Source organism: Platalea leucorodia, assembly GCF_965183815.1.
Source record: "Platalea leucorodia genome assembly, chromosome: W".
Classification (NCBI taxonomy): Eukaryota; Metazoa; Chordata; class Aves; order Pelecaniformes; family Threskiornithidae; genus Platalea; species Platalea leucorodia.
In genome coordinates this window covers 39,067,391-39,083,306 of record NC_138859.1, presented here as the reverse complement: position 1 = coordinate 39,083,306, position 15,916 = coordinate 39,067,391, and the positions used below count along the sequence as shown (strand labels likewise).

General features: G+C 43.4%; 1 protein-coding gene across 1 annotated transcript in view; it reads right to left on the bottom strand.

Annotated features, from left to right (window-relative positions):
* The window catches only part of LOC309601970 (pikachurin-like), a gene marked incomplete at both ends in the record, with an annotated part of 55,640 nt that overhangs the window by 16,258 nt on the left and 23,466 nt on the right, over window positions 1-15,916 (bottom strand). The gene's annotated exons all lie outside the window — the stretch shown is intronic.

The window sequence follows — 15,916 nt, the reverse complement described above, 5'->3', positions numbered from 1 at the left end:
ACAGCAAATTCTGCTTAAACAATGGTTTATGCTTTTTAGCTACTAAAGTTTATCAGAAGTCATGAGGAAAGATAATAAGGATAACTTCATCACTACCATTTCTTGTCATTTCAGCAAGGTTAAGAATATAACACATTTGGTAACCATTGAAACAGCGGAATTCATACATTTGCATTTTCCATAAAATATTCTGCGGTCACTTAAAAACAGCATAGGTAATCCTTGCTTTACTAAGTCTCTGTACAGGCTGACCATGTGTGCTTGTTTATTTTAGCAGCCACAAGCTGCCATTATTTTCTCATGAATTAGCAGGTCCTTCACATTGCAACACACAGAAATGCAAAGTCTTGCTGGGCAGTGGCCATCTGTGGAAAGAAGACCTGACAAGCCAGAAAACACAGCTAACCGCCTGATGGTAGTGAGAGCTTCACTACCACCACTGAACAACCTGATAGAGCCAGGAAAAGCTAACAAAGCTCAGCAGACTTTCAGAGAGAGCAGTGTGGGCACGGTGCTAATGCACTGTTTGAGCCAGTCTAACTGGGGTCAGCCATCTCCCACCTCGGTGGAGAATAAAGGGAAAATATCGCACTGACCTGATTCAGGCAGGAGAGCACTTGTCTAAATCTTTTTGTACTCTCTCTTCCTTTGCTGTGATTGCAACCCAGAAATCCTGGCAGACAGTTATGAAATCAAGCATATGTTCACCAGATATGAATGCATGCCCTGGCTGGCTAATTGGCCGCCCACCATACACTCTGTGGGAGTTACTTATCAATGGGCTTTACATGTTACATCAGCATACAGAAAAATCAGAAGCAAATGAGTAGAGGTAATGAGGCATATACATTTGCAACCAAAATAGCATGCTAGACCAGGAGAGAATGTGTATAAGCCTTTCCACTCTAACATGTATACCTAATAATCTGTAAATAATACAATTTAACTGTATATTAAACCAGTATTCAGCATAAGAGTTCTAGCAACTGAGGTAAGTAGAGAACTCATAGCTTTATGATTGGTAATGAGATGAGGCCAACTGGACAAACTGCATCCAGATTATTTCTGATAGTGACTGTGAATGCACAGGCAAAGGATTACTACTGGAGAAACAGACTGTGCATTTATGAACCGGTCCCAATCCTGCATTCATTATGGAAAACAATAGGTATTATCAAAATGTGGGCAAAATCTCTTACTCCTAGTATTCACTTGAATAGTCACTCAGGTTAATCACCACTACAGGATAATTTTACTCCAGGTAGGAAGGTAGGAAGGTTGGCCACTTCTCTTCCATCCATCACTGCATCAGAATCTCCTTCTTTGGCAAAAGTGATTTTATAAGACGTGCATTTCTACAAAAGAATATGCAAAACCCCAAACATAAACATTATAAATGTGATTTGCAGTTTAATTGAAATTATATGAATGAAGCAGAGCCCAGCACTAACTCAGCTCCCAGCAGATGCAGCAAGATTTTCAGCTCACTGGAATACTCTTGTTTTTAAGTCAGGTCTGTAATATTACTTATTGCCTTTATATTGTGTGTCTGAAATTATTTCAGAACTAATTCAGTTCTTCTAATGGATGAAACTGTAATTTACCTAAGAGTAACAGAAGCAATAAAACTAAGTTGGGAAAAAGAAAGGAAAAAAATCACACATTACCGATCAATCATATGTCAGGGAAAACAATCTAATCTATATTCAAACAAGCTGTGATACGCAAACTCCATTTTCTAATTTAGAGGTCACAAGCTACAAAATAAAAATCTGTTATAGTTCAAATTCTGCCACATTTTTTGTCTTCTCAGGCAAACTTCCTATTGGCTTAATGGGATTTAGGTTTAGTAAGAATGAAGTATCTTCACATTAACACATAGGAAAATGTTAGGTCTTGATTTTGCATTCAGATATGCACACTTGTTTACATGTATAGATATGATTTTAACGCCATGCCAGTTTTTCAGAAGTGTAACTCTCCTGATTTGAATGGAGTTATCACTAAACTACATAATAACCACCAGCATGCAATGAGGTCTGGTAACTTAGGAAACACAGGCAGTTCCCCAAGCAGAAGGCGCGCCTCTTTCATCTGGCAGACCAAAATGTTCCATGCTTTTCCAACAGAAGATGTCGGGAGACAAAATGTACCCACTAAACCAGGAAAACTATAACTTCAGAAGGTATCCTATCCACAGGCCTCTAATATGGCCCCAAATCCCTGCTTATACTCCCCCTGGTTACATCTGAGTTTCAGCCAGCACACGCTACGTTACTCTACCTGCTGATCTGTGAGCAGTTTTGGTAACTGTCCCGGTTTCAGCTGGGATAGAGTTAATTTTCGTCTTGGTAGCAGGTATGGAACTGTGTTTTGGGTTTAGGATGAGAACAATGTCGATGATGATACACTGATGCTTTGGTTCTTGCTAAGTAGTGCTAAGCTGTTGCTAAATAGGTGCTAAGTGGTGCTCACACTGGTCAAGGACTTTTCAGCTTTCCCTGCTCTGCCGGGTGCACAAGAAGCTGGGAGAGGGCACAGCCGGGGGGGTGCTGACCCAGACTGGCCAAAGGGTTATTCCATTCCATATGACGTCATGCTCAGTATATAAGCTGGGGGAAGAAGAAGGAAGGGGGAAGGGAAGGGAAGGGAAGGGAAGGGAAGGGAAGGGAAGGGAAGGGAAGGGAAGGGAAGGGAAGGGAAGGGAAGGGAAGGGAAGGGAAGGGAAGGGAAGGGAAGGGAATATTTGGCAGGATGGCCTTGTGTCTTCCTAAGTAAACCGTTACTCAGCCCTGCATTCCTGGGGATGGATGAACACCTGCCTGCTGATGGGAAGTAGTGAATGAATTCTTTGTTTTGCTTTGTTTGTGTGCACGGTTTTTTGCTTTGCCTATTTAACTGTTCTAATTTATTTTATTTCAATTATTAAACTGTTGAAAGGGTTAAAGCCAAGATAGACAAAGCCACTGCATCAAAATGCCTCCTGAAAAGCCTAGGGGCAAGGAGGATATTTAAATATCTTAGTCACTTAACTAAACAAAAGAAAGGCCTTTGTGATTTAGGGAGTAGTTAGAATGGTCGTAAGATAAGGGGGCTCCAGGATAATCCCATCTCAGACAACTGGGCCTTGGGAGAACAAATACATGGAAGATAGGAGATCACAAAAGAATGACGACAGCCTTGAAGGACACAGTTTAGGTGATCCTAGGACTGAGTTTGCACAGAAGCAAAGGTCAGTCAGCGAACACAGTGAAGAAGACTACGAGCCTTCATCTGAAGACCCCCAAAGACCACCTGAAGACCACCACGGGAGACGACTGCGCATGCGGATTGGACATTTGCATATGTTAATAAGTTCCAGGAAATCTCACGTTTATGTAAATGATTTCTCGGAAATCCTGTGAATATGTAGGATTTTATAGTATATAATCTCTGAAAGTCTACCAGATCGGTGGAGCACTCATGGTGGAGAATCCCCAGTGCTGCCCAGCGCTGCCCAGCGCTGCAATAAAGAATACCTGCTTAATAGTAACTTCGTTGCTATTGAGTTTCATTTCAGGGACTCTCTGAATACTCCGTTTCTCCCTTGGGGGGATTCGGACTGTGAGGAGAAGCATCCGTGAATTTTTGTACCACTGTTCTTATCTCAACCTACAAGTTTCCTCACTTTCACTCTTCTGATTCTCTCCCCTATCGCACCGGTGGTGGAGTGAGCGAGCAGCTGCGTGGTGCTTAGTTGCTGGCTGGGGTTAAACTACGACAGTAACACATAATGCGCCTGGGAGCAATGAAGACATGGAGATGTACTCTCTTCTAACTATGCTTGAATTTATACAGGTGAGTAGACACACAAATGATGAGACCATCTAACAGCCCACTGCCTTCTCAATGGTCTTGCTCTGCCCTACATTTGGTGTTGGCTCACTGGATGTGACATGATACCCACATGCGATCATAGAATCATTAAGGTTGGAAAGGACCTCTGAGATTGAGTCCAACCGTTAACCTAACTGCGTGGTCCACCTCTAAACCATGCCCTTAAGTACCACAGCCACATGTTTTTTGAATACTTCCAGGGACTGTGATTGCACCGCTTTCCTGGGCAGTCTGTTCCAATGCCTAATATCTAATCTAAATCTCCCCTGGCACAACTTGAGCTCATTTCCTCTTGTCCTATCGCTTGTTACTAGGGAGAAGAGACCAACCCCCACCTGGCTACAACCTCCTTTCAGGTAGTTGTAGAGAGCAATAAGGTCTCCCCTCAGCCTCCTCTTCTCCACACTAAACAACCCCAGCTCCCTCAGCCACTCCTCATAAGACTTGTTCTCTAGACCCTTCACCAACTTTGTTGCCCTTCTTTGGACACGCTCCAGCACCTCGATGTCCTTCTTGTAGTGAGGGGCCCAAAAATGAACACAGTACTCGAGGTGCGGCCTCACCAGGGCCAAGTACAGGGGCACTATCACCTCCCTGGTCCTGCTGGCCCCACTATTCCTGATACAAGCCAGGATGCCATTGGCCCTCTTGGCCACCTGGGCACACTGCTGGCTCATGTTCAGGCAGCTGTCAACAAACACCCCCAGGTCCTTATCCGCCAGGCAGCTCTCCAGCCACTCTTCCCCAAGCCTATAGCGTTGCATGGGGTTGTTGTGACCCAAGTGCAGGACCCGGCACTTAGCCTTGTTGAACCTCATACAGTTGGCCTCAGCCCAACGATCCAGGCTGTCCAGGTCCCTCTGTAGGGCCTTCCTTCCCCTCCAGCAGATCAACGCTTCCACCCAGCTTGGTGTCATCTGCAAACTTCCTGAGGGTGCACTCGATCCCCTCGTGATGTGATGCAACAAAACTGCGAAATAAACAGAAAGCAGAGAATCTAACAGGACTTTTTGTAGAGAAACCCCCATGCGAGCCCATCTCTTAAGAGCACTGCATAGCTTTGGTGGAGAGCTCATCTCATAATGGGTGGCAAATCAGGGACAATTAAGCAAAGTAGTACTCTGCAAATACCAAAACAATGACAACAGAGATTATAAGCGTGCTATATTTCATTAAATCAGTGTTTCAGCGTACAAGGAGATGAAGCCTGTTTAAGACCCTCTACCAGGTCCTATAATCCTGGTTTATAATTAATTTGAAAACTTTTGGGGGGGTCATGAACATAAGACAGCTTCTTTCCAAATAATCAGGAATTAAGTTATACCAAAGAAATCTTTCTCAAAACAAACAGAAAGTCACACAAACTTTTGTTTTGATGATCAGGTGACAGCATACTGATCAGGAGACACAGAAGAGCATAGGATCCTGGTAGACCACCAGGCACTGCAATGCAGATTGAATGGAAACATTAACAGACTGATCGCCTTCATGCAGAAGACTTCACAGGTCTAAGTCCAAAATACGTTGGGGCATTTTTATCTGAGTTTTATTCTTGTCAGTGACTCACAGTGAGGCACTGCATATTGCTTGGCCTGTCTCTTGCTTTTTGTCCCTGTCCATATAATGGGGACAATAAATACAAATGTTGCCTTTGTAAAGCCTTTGGAGATCTGCGGGGAACAGTTCTGTGGAAAATGTTCTCCATTTGCCATCTCCAAGACACATCGCTATCATTTACATCAAGGTTTGGGCCTGAGGGACTGCTCTTTTCCTGTGCCTGAGCCTCAGCTGACACATTCAAGCACTGTGCAGAATATTTAAGCACCTGTGACAATGCTTTGCTCAGTATGAGCTGGTGCATACGCATACCCCCATTTGTGAGAAGTCAGGCGGTGACTGCCAGGCCTGGAGGAAGGGATGTATCTGGATTAAGCAGTCACTTCTGTCATGTTTTCTGTGGAGATAAGCAGGAGGGTATTTTTAACAGAAGATGCTTCCTCTGTTGGTCTGACAAAGCCCAAGGCTGGTGACCTTCCAGGCACAGTGCAAACCCCATCTGTTTCCCCGGGAGATGAAGGGTATTTAAGCGATGCAGGTGATGGGTGATGACACTTTTTTTGTTTGATTCTTTGGGACAGTTTATTTTGTTGTTACTAAACTTGATATATGAAATCTTTTGTTTTCAAGTAAATTGTCCATGACACGTTGAAAGATTTGATAAAAAAAGCAACAGTCATATAAGTGAAATACCTGCAACCTGCATCTGTAATTAAGAAAGGCAACAAAAAAATGATTTATTACATAATTTCCTTCTATAAAAAAATGAAACCAAATCATAAATAAATGAGAACCCTTGGGGAAACTTGCCCTCTCTTTCCTCCCTGAAAATGGATCAATGTAACATAAACCAAGCATGCATTTTTTACTAGGTAAGAGGGTAACTGCTTATAATCAAGGCCACATGTTCTACTTGCAAGGACCTTGGGAGGTCTGTCACATTAGGTGATACAGTCAGCACCCCTTCAGAGGAACATTTTAGCAAACAAAGACAACGGTTTCCTATGCAGACCTGAAACAATGCACAGTCAAGTGTACTGCAAATCCAGCCACTCTTGAAAAACAAAGTGAGAGAATTACACATGAGAATGAAATAAACCTCAGCAGAAAAAATCCCCAAGTGGCATGAACTCAGTGTCTGCAGGACTCATCTCTGTCTCAGCCTGCCTAGAAGAGCTGTGAGAGACTCGACGCAATGCAACACGGACCCTGAAGGTCCTCTGCATTTGAGGTAATGCTGGGAATTTGCTCTTCAGTTAAAATAAGCATTGGAAAGCCACTAATTATTTCAAAACAAGCATAAAAATTCAGGATATACAAGCATAAAGCTACAAATTTTTAAAATCCAAACACACTAAGGACCTTAGTGCCAGCGCTATGTGGACTAGGTAATGCAAAGGAACTAGACATTGTATGGACTTCTGCCAGCTTCCTAAGATATTTCAGGTATTTTTGAGGAATACACAGGCAGTCAAAAAATAGTATCAAATATTTGTGGCATGTTTCATTGTTTACATGGGAGGAGGAACCATGGAATAATGAAGGTAGTAATTCCTACGATGTGCACCCCAAAGAGCAAAGATGCTTCAGTTTTAGACACGCCAACTGTCTGACACCTTTCCAGCAATGATAGGTGACTAAGAGGTATCTGCTGGCACTTTGAGAGATTCAGGCATCTGGTGCCATCTGAGATGCATTACAGTACTTGAGACATGCCCAGAGGACTGTCAGGTGTCTGGGAGATGCATGGGAGGCACATCCCCTCCTGCAGTGACAGCTGAAAACCGCAGGACCTAGGGGACCGCAAATCCACCAAATGTCTATACCTGAGCAACTGAATTGAATGATTAACTGGACCAAAGAAGGTAACTATTGGCTTTCTGGCTACTAGAAGGGGAAAGGTACCTACAGTTACATAATGTGAATTAGGAGTGAGTTTTACTTGGTTGCCCTTGAACTTAGCATGCATTTTTTGTCACATTAAACTTTTCAATGGTTTAAATCACTCTTCAAGTTTTTTTAGTGTTTTGGGGGAAAATAAACATTCAGGCTATGCACTGCTTTAATCAAGAACATTTTTTCACAACAAAAGTTTAGCTTATCTAGTAATGCACAGTGTACTTGTTTATCTATCTGGTTAACATCAAACCAGTTTCTTACACAGACATCATAACTAAAGCCAAGTGAGAGCTGCTATACTCAGTTACACTCCTGCTTCCAGGACTTATTTCTAAAGACACGCATCCTTTGTCGCCTTTGCATAGTGGCTGTATGTAGTTTTTTAAGCCTATTTTCAAAGTCCATCCTGGAAACTAAGAGCATTTGCCAAAGGGCCCAGAGTTTGTCAAAGTAGCCTTAAGTACAATTGACCTGGTGCGGGGCTGGAGCACATCACTGACATGAAGTGGCTCCAGGCAGCTCTGCCTGATCATGAGGAACTCCCCCAAGCAATGCCAGCCTCTCAGCCACAGCGGCACCCATGTGCCTACCATGGACCAGCACAGAGTTTTTGAGCCTATTCAGAGAGCTGTGCAACATGGATAATACATTCACTTTTCAGGTCTGATCCAGACAGAGTCAAGCTCGTGCCTGGTATGAACCTCTCCAGAAATCAGTGTTTATATACACCAGGTGTGAATTTGATTCCAAGCTCTACTAACAAAAATCCATGTTTTAGAGCCATCTTGACAGGTCTCTGTAGAACAGGCAGTTTCCAATTTTTCAAACTTGCAAAGGCAAAGTGCCTTTCCTAGAGTACTGCAGTAATAAGCGCAGTATGAAGACTACTCCACCCTTATTAACAGAGCTAAACACTTTATCTTTTCTGACTAAAGAATGCAGGCACTCACATCTAAAGATAAACAGGATACCGAAGAGCACACAAGTGTGCTGGAGGCAGCAGGAGCTGACCCTTGAGGATCCAGGGGCCAAGGAACCCCAGAGCACACTGCACCTTTGTGGTTTTCACAAACATTTGCTTCAGAACTTAAACTTAGAGTTCATCAGCCATACCAAACTTAATGCAAACTGTTCAAAGGATTCAATTCATGACAGAGGGGAAAAAAGGATGAAAACTGCCACAAAAGAGTAAATGAAAACAAGGGATTTCAAGATAGGGAGGCAATTTAGAAATAAATCCTTAGTGGGTTAAATTGGTGGATCATTAAGGATGTGGCCCACATTTCTGCAGCATGCAAATTCTGCTGCTCATTTTCTACCAGTTAGTTAAAGATGATTTGCAATTGAGCACACAGGTGAGAAAAGAAAAAAAAGTCAATCTTGCTGCTCTTTTTTATAGTTCATTAATCTGCTAAAATTATATCCAGTCATTTTCTTGCGTGGTGTTCTGTCCCCTATAAATGCCTTCAGAACTGGAGCTTAAAAGTACTGAAACCTTTTAAATGCAATAAAAAGTTTGGCACATTAAGGATATAGCTCAGTTGGTCCACATTCCCCATCAGCCTTGGCTCTGCTTCCTGCATTGACTTTGCTTTGTGACACTGGGTTTTTCGCTGTGCGAGTGCTGACGCGGAAGTCACAGACACAGCACACGATCAATATGATCAAGCAAAATGTCGGTTTATTACATACACAGCTTAGTTAATATAGTTTCTTGCCTTCCTAATCATGCATAAACTTATCGCTAATTGGTTAACTATGTTTGGCAATATGCTGTTCATGCGCTACTAGCAATATTCTGATTCGTTCATAACAATAGTTCACACGCACCGCCCGCTTCTCCCATATCTTGTTTTCAACATTGCAAGCCAATAGTTTCTTCCTCTTAATCTGCTTGTTTCATGTCTTCCAAACCGCAGTCGACCTTCGCAGCATCCTTGAATTCCTCTTGCGTTAAATGCAGATTAAGTCCACATAGTCTGAGTCTGGGTTGCTCACTACATGTCCTTGGCTTTTCAGATATCCCACAAATCCCCCTTTTTGTTTTTGAGCAATCCAGACTCCATTCATCATACGCTCCACGGCTTTCATGCAATATTTAAAAACACATCTTAATATAAGTATAGTTAATAATAATCCCAATAATAATATAAACCCATGGATAATTAGATCTTTTCCCCAACCTGAAATGCCTAACCCAGCTAACCATGAATTAAAACCTAAAGAGCTAGTCTTTCTACAATTGTTTTATCTGCTGTCCAGAAATCTAAATCTGACTTACAATCCTTTGAATATTTTTCAATACTTCTTCAAGATCTGTGGGTTTGTTTTTTAATATTCAAAATCATTGACGTCGTTAGCTATATCTCTGCATGCATGCCTGATGGTGGAGGAGTTATAAACATACTCCCACTCTTTACCGCCAATCGGAGTCCCCACTAAACATGTCATAAATGGGTTGCCTGCATTTGCTGCCGCTAAGCAGATTGAATCTTGCCCTGTTTTATTAGCTAGAGTTACCCAAACATTTGTACGTGGTTGTACTGAAATCCATGAGTGACCACTACCAATGATGGAGAGGAATGACGTGAGAAAACATATCGTGGTAACTCCTGTTGTGGTCCCGACTCTTCTCTCCATGGTTTCACCCAGCGGCTAGGCACCCACCTCGGACCTTCGTCTGTCAAAACACAAACATATCCTCGACCTGTCATCTTAATTTCTGCAGGACCCTTCCATTCTCCAGTTTTTAAGTCACGATATCGTACTTTTACCGATACTGAATCGATCTTCTGTATTCCCGATTGAAATGACATATGGTGTATAACAACTGGAGGAGATTCACGGTCCCCTGTTAACCGTAAATAATTTAAAACGTAAATCGCTTTTGCAAGACGTACAGCAGGGGCTATTTCTCCCCCCTTTTGCTTTTGCAACAGCGATTTTAACGTAGCATGTGCGCGTTCTACGATCGCCTGTCCTGTAGGAGAGTGTGGCATGCCTGTGATTCTGCGAATGCCCCACAAGCGGCAGAAATGTTTGAATGTTTGAGAGATATATGCAGGACCATTATCTGTTTTTATCTCTTGAGGAATCCCCAAAGCAGCGATGGCTGCACACATATGTTTTACAACATGTTTGGCTGTTTCCCCTGTTTGAGCAGTGGCCCAGATTGCATGCGAATAAGTATCAATGCTAACGTGTACATATTTTTGCCGTCCAAACTCTGTGATGTGGGTGACATCCATTTGCCATAATTGTAGGGCTCCCAGACCTCGAGGGTTGACCCCAAGACCTAAACCGAATCCTGATTTTTGGCAGGCAGGACAGGATTGGACGATGCCTCGGGCATCTGATAGTTTTAAATCAAATTGTTTCGCCAATACTTTTGCAGATTGATGTAAAAATTCATGAGATAAACGGGCCTGCTCAAACAGGTTAATATTTTGATTTTTCCAGATGGTAGCAACCAACTTGTCGGCTATGTTGTTTCCAATCGACAAGCCTTGATCAAATTGATGGCTACGAATATGTGTCACAAAATAGTGTTTAGTGCGTTGATTCAATAAAAATAAAAGTTGCATTAATAACATATATAAGGTGTTATTCTTCAGTGATTTGATCATAGCGCGTTCCAGGCGCTGTACCGTTCCTACTACGTAGAGCGAATCTGAAATTACATTTAGAGGTTTGTCGGGCCAGCGTTGAAAGGCCCATAACACCGCTCTCAGCTCGAGGGTTTGTAAAGAGTCGGCGGTATGACCTGTAAGAAGTTGATGATTCCATTGATTATTGTCATACCAAGCAATAGCAGCTCGTTTCGATTTTCTTCCAGCATCAGTAAATACTGTAAGCCCTTCAACTGGTACTTCTGATCTATAAGGGATGTCTTCAAAGTCCTGATTTTGTAAAAGCGGCAAAATTTTCGTGGAAGGATAGTTATTGGTTACAGTACCTGGATATTCGGCTAAAGCGATTTGAAACATTTCTGATGTTGCTAAAAGCCAATCTAAATAATTCTGTGCTATAGGTACAAACAGGGTTTCAGGTTCTTGTCCTGTCAGATCACAAATCCTTCTTCTACCTTTGATGATCATATTAGCTAATAGTTCAATCTGTGTACAGACGGTATTTTTTGGCTGATAGGATAAAAATACCCACTCTAAAATGTTGATGTGTGGGCTATCTATTTGGATTATCAGTCCTATTAAGTGTTTTCGGTTGGGTGATGAGTTAACAATTAAAAATTGCAAAGGCAAATCACTAATTTTTCTTTGTACAACTGTTGTCAAAACCTTTTTTATAATGTGATCCAATGCCTGCTCTTGTTCCTTCGTCAGGCTTCGTCGTTCATCGGCTCTGGTTGAGGTTCCCAACAGAGGCATCAAGGGAGCTAGATCATCATTAGTTATTCCACTAACTGACCTTACCCACTGTAAATCTCCCATTAGTTTTTGAACATCTGAGAGCGTCTTAATGTCTGTTTTGAGTATGATCTTCTGTGGTCTGACTGTGCTCCCAGTAACTGTCCATCCTAAATATTGCCATGGATTTTGTCGTTGTACCTTTTCTGGAGCAATTTTAAGACCTTTCGGTTCTAAGGTTTCTATTAACCTTTGTAAAGTTCCTTCCACATCCATTTTTTCTCCAGCAATTAAGATATCATCCATATAGTGAAAAACTAGTAAAAATGGATGTTTCATTCGGAATGGTTGTAAGGCCCATGCTACAAAATTTTGACACAGAGTAGGTGAGTTTTTCATTCCTTGAGGTAGTACCACCCAATGGTATCTTTTTGCCGGTTCCTGTTTATTGATTGATGGTACTGTAAATGCAAATTTTTCTGCATCTTCAGGATGCAAAGGAATATTAAAAAAACAATCCTTCAAATCAATGATGAGGAAGTCCCAATTTTCTGGGATCATCACAGGGGAGGGTAATCCTGGCTGTAATGCCCCCATATTTTGCATTACAGCATTCACCGCTCGTAAATCATGCAACAATCGCCATTTTCCAGATTTTTTCGGGATGGTAAAAACGGGTGTGTTCCAAGGGCTTGTGGAAGGCACAATGTGACCTGCTTCTAACTGTTCTTTAACTAAATTTTGTAAAATATGCAGCCTCTCCTGTTTCAGCGGCCACTGGTCTACCCACACTGGCGTTGTCGTAGTCCAGGTGAGTTTTAAGATGGGCTGCTCAACCATGGCCGCTCCTAAAAAGGCTGGGTTACAAGTTTGGCTCCCATTTGGGATAATATATCCTGACCTATAAGAGCTAAAGGCAAGTGCATTACATATGGCCTTGTGGTAACAGTGGCACCGTCTTCAAAATTGAATGCTATCAGTAATTTGCTAATCATCGTGCATTGTGCCCCCCCGACTCCCACAACACTGGTAGCTGCAGGTACCAGTGGCCAATTACGAGGCCATTTTGTGATAGGGACAATAGTTACATCTGCCCCCGTGTCAATTAACATTGACAGTACTAAAGATTGTCCATTAGGATGTCTTAATGTTACCCTTTCTTCAGGTTTTCCCTTGGCAATATCTATTGCTAATAACACATTTGGTACTCCTGTGGATCCAAAACCTCCATGCCCACGTACAATTGAATGCGCTTTAGGGACACACGCATGAAATGGTATTAATTGAGCTATTTTAGACTGTGCTGGTATTGTAAGTGGTGGCGTTAAGGTATATACCATAATCTTTATGGTTCCACAGAAATCCGCATCGATGAGTCCTGGTACTATAAATATACCTTTTCGTGATATTGAAGAACGGCCTATGAGCAATGCACTCAACCCATGCCCTAGAGGTCCTTGTTGATCTGAATCATTTAATTTAACCTCAGACGTTGTTAAGGTTATGTCTACTGCTGTTGCCAGGTCCACTCCGGCGCTTCCGGCTGTGGCGGCTGCGCAGCGGTCCAAGCACCCTGCACTTGTGTCTTCACGCGTGGGTGTGGCGCGCTCCGCGCCGTGTTTCCCGATTTTCGACACTCTTGGGTGTCGTGATTATCTTTTTTACAATTCGTACACCATTTTTCTTTCCGACCCTCAGTATTAATTGGACTCCTACATTCTTTTTTAAAATGGCCTAGTTTTCCACAATTAAAGCACTTCTTGTCCTTTTTTCCCCCTTGCTTTTTTGATACCAACGGCTTCAGTGCTGCACCTACAGCTGCGGCCATAACCGTAGCCTTTTCTTGTTCTAACATTCGCTCAGCAGCCTCTAGCAACTGTCCTGTGCTGGATCCTCTTGGCAACACACTGAGTGCTCTTTTTGGTTTTTCATTAGCGTTATCAAAAGCAAGCATATCTAAGAACTTTACTTTCATTCCCTCATCCATATCTGGATGAGCCATAATTGCAGCGTGCAAACGATCAATAAACTTGCCGTACGATTCAGTGGGTCCCTGCCTTACAGCGGTAAAAGCAGGTCTAATTTTCTCATCATGCACGTTAATAAGAGCTTTATAAGCTAACTCCTGACTCAATTGCAATGCCTCGGTAGCAAACTGCGCTTGCCAATCAGGTCGCGTAAAAGGCCCTGCGCCCATTAACATTTGAGCCTGGATTCCGAATAACGGATCGCCTTGTTGTCGAGGTATTGAAGCTGCCCTATCACAGGCAGTTTGCCAATGTTGGAAAAATTGTAGTTGTTGCGATGGTGGTAATAGCATCTGGACAATCATTCTAGAATCATAAGGAGTTAATAACTGTGCTGAAAAAATGTGCTGTAATATAGATTGAGTATATGGTGATTTTAAACCATATTGAGTAACAGCGCTTTTTGCTTCTTTCAATATTTTCCAGTCCAGTGCTTCCCATACACCTCTCCCGTTATTATCAACTACAACAGGAAAAACCATGGGTAAAACCTGTCCCTCTATCATGGCATTCCGGATAACACCTTTCCATCGCATTGACGGATCCCCAACTCCTCCCACCAACATCCCTTGCCCGAATACACACACCCCCTCCCCGATGGTTGTTGTGGTGGCAAAGACGGAAAAGCACCAGTTTCCACCGGTGTCCTAGTTGGAGCAAAAACGTTGGGTGCTGACCGTCCTGGGTATAATGCGGACAGTGACGTTGGTGGGTTTTCTGGCGGGGCCGCCAATCGCGCTTCTAAAGTCTCTAGTCTTTTTATCAATTGCTGTAATTCAGCTTTCTCCTCTAGAACACCATTGTTTTCCTCCTCCTCTTCGCCACCTGGTGGCAAAGGAGGGTAAAGTGAGGTGGTCGCCACCGGTGAGGGAGGTCGATTTGGTGGATCGGCCTCATCGTAACTCGGAGGGCGATCCGACTGTGGTACATCGGGCGATGGTGGAGTAGCCTCCGCAGCGTTTTTTTTCTGGTGACTGCACTTCGGTGGTGGTGGGAGCTGCAGTTGCAGTCCCTGCTAGGATCCGGACCCCTCCTGCAACGCGGGCTGGGGTCGCTGCAGGGATTGTCGGACCCGAAAACAACATACTGGTTGCAGAGGTAGGCCCGCCCCCTGGAGTCAAAGCCGCGAATGCCGATGCAGCGACTTGCCGCTCCTCCCCCATGCTTTTTAAAGTTTCATGAATCAGTCTCCACACAGTGGGGAATTTGCTCGTCTCTTTGGATCCTTTACTTATTTCTTCCCACAGTTCTGCCCCTATTTTCTCCCATGTCATAGCATCAAAGGCAACTCCAACCGTGGGGATCAAATCCTTTCCTTTTGCCCAGAGCAATAATGCTTTCAGAGTAGACGAGTCACAACTTATACCTCTCGTTGAGAGGATATGTTGGAGGAGCTTAACCACCGCTGACTCTTCTTTTGTCATGGTAGCCCCCATCTCCTCCCCGGCCGCTCACCTGATCAGGGTGAGATTCCGCCTTTCGCGCTAGCGTCTCCCGAGTGCCGGGGCAGCGCTCACCTTCGGCCGGCTTCCGCCCCCTCCGTGCTCGGTTTCCTCAGAAAATCCAACTCCGATCTGAGGGTCCCTGTTCGGGCGCCACCTGCTGACGCGGAAGTCACGGACACAGCGCACGATCGATATGATCAAGCAAAATGTCGGTTTATTACATACACAGCTTAGTTAATATAGTTTCTTGCCTTCCTAATCATGCATAAACTTATCGCTAATTGGTTAACTATGTTTGGCAATATGCTGTTCATGCGCTACTAGCGATATTCTGATTCGTTCATAACAATAGTTCACATGCACCGCCCGCTCCTCCCATATCTTGTTTTCAACATTGCAAGCCAATAGTTTCTTCCTCTTAATCTGCTTGTTTCATGTCTTCCAAACCGCAGTCGACCTTCGCAGCATCCTTGAATTCCTCTTGTGTTAAATGCAGATTAAGTCCACATAGTCTGAGTCTGGATTGCTCACTACATGTCCTTGGCTTTTCAGATATCCCACATGCGAGACATACGATTTGTACAATTCCCAACATGCTCTGTGTCGGCTTGGTTGGGATTCTCACATACAGCTATCACTTTGGGGGTGATGAGGAGCAACAGCAACTCAAAGTCAGCCCACAGAGACACTAGCACAGGATTATATCCTGAGGAAGGCCATCAGGAGAGGTATGCAGGACCTACCCCTT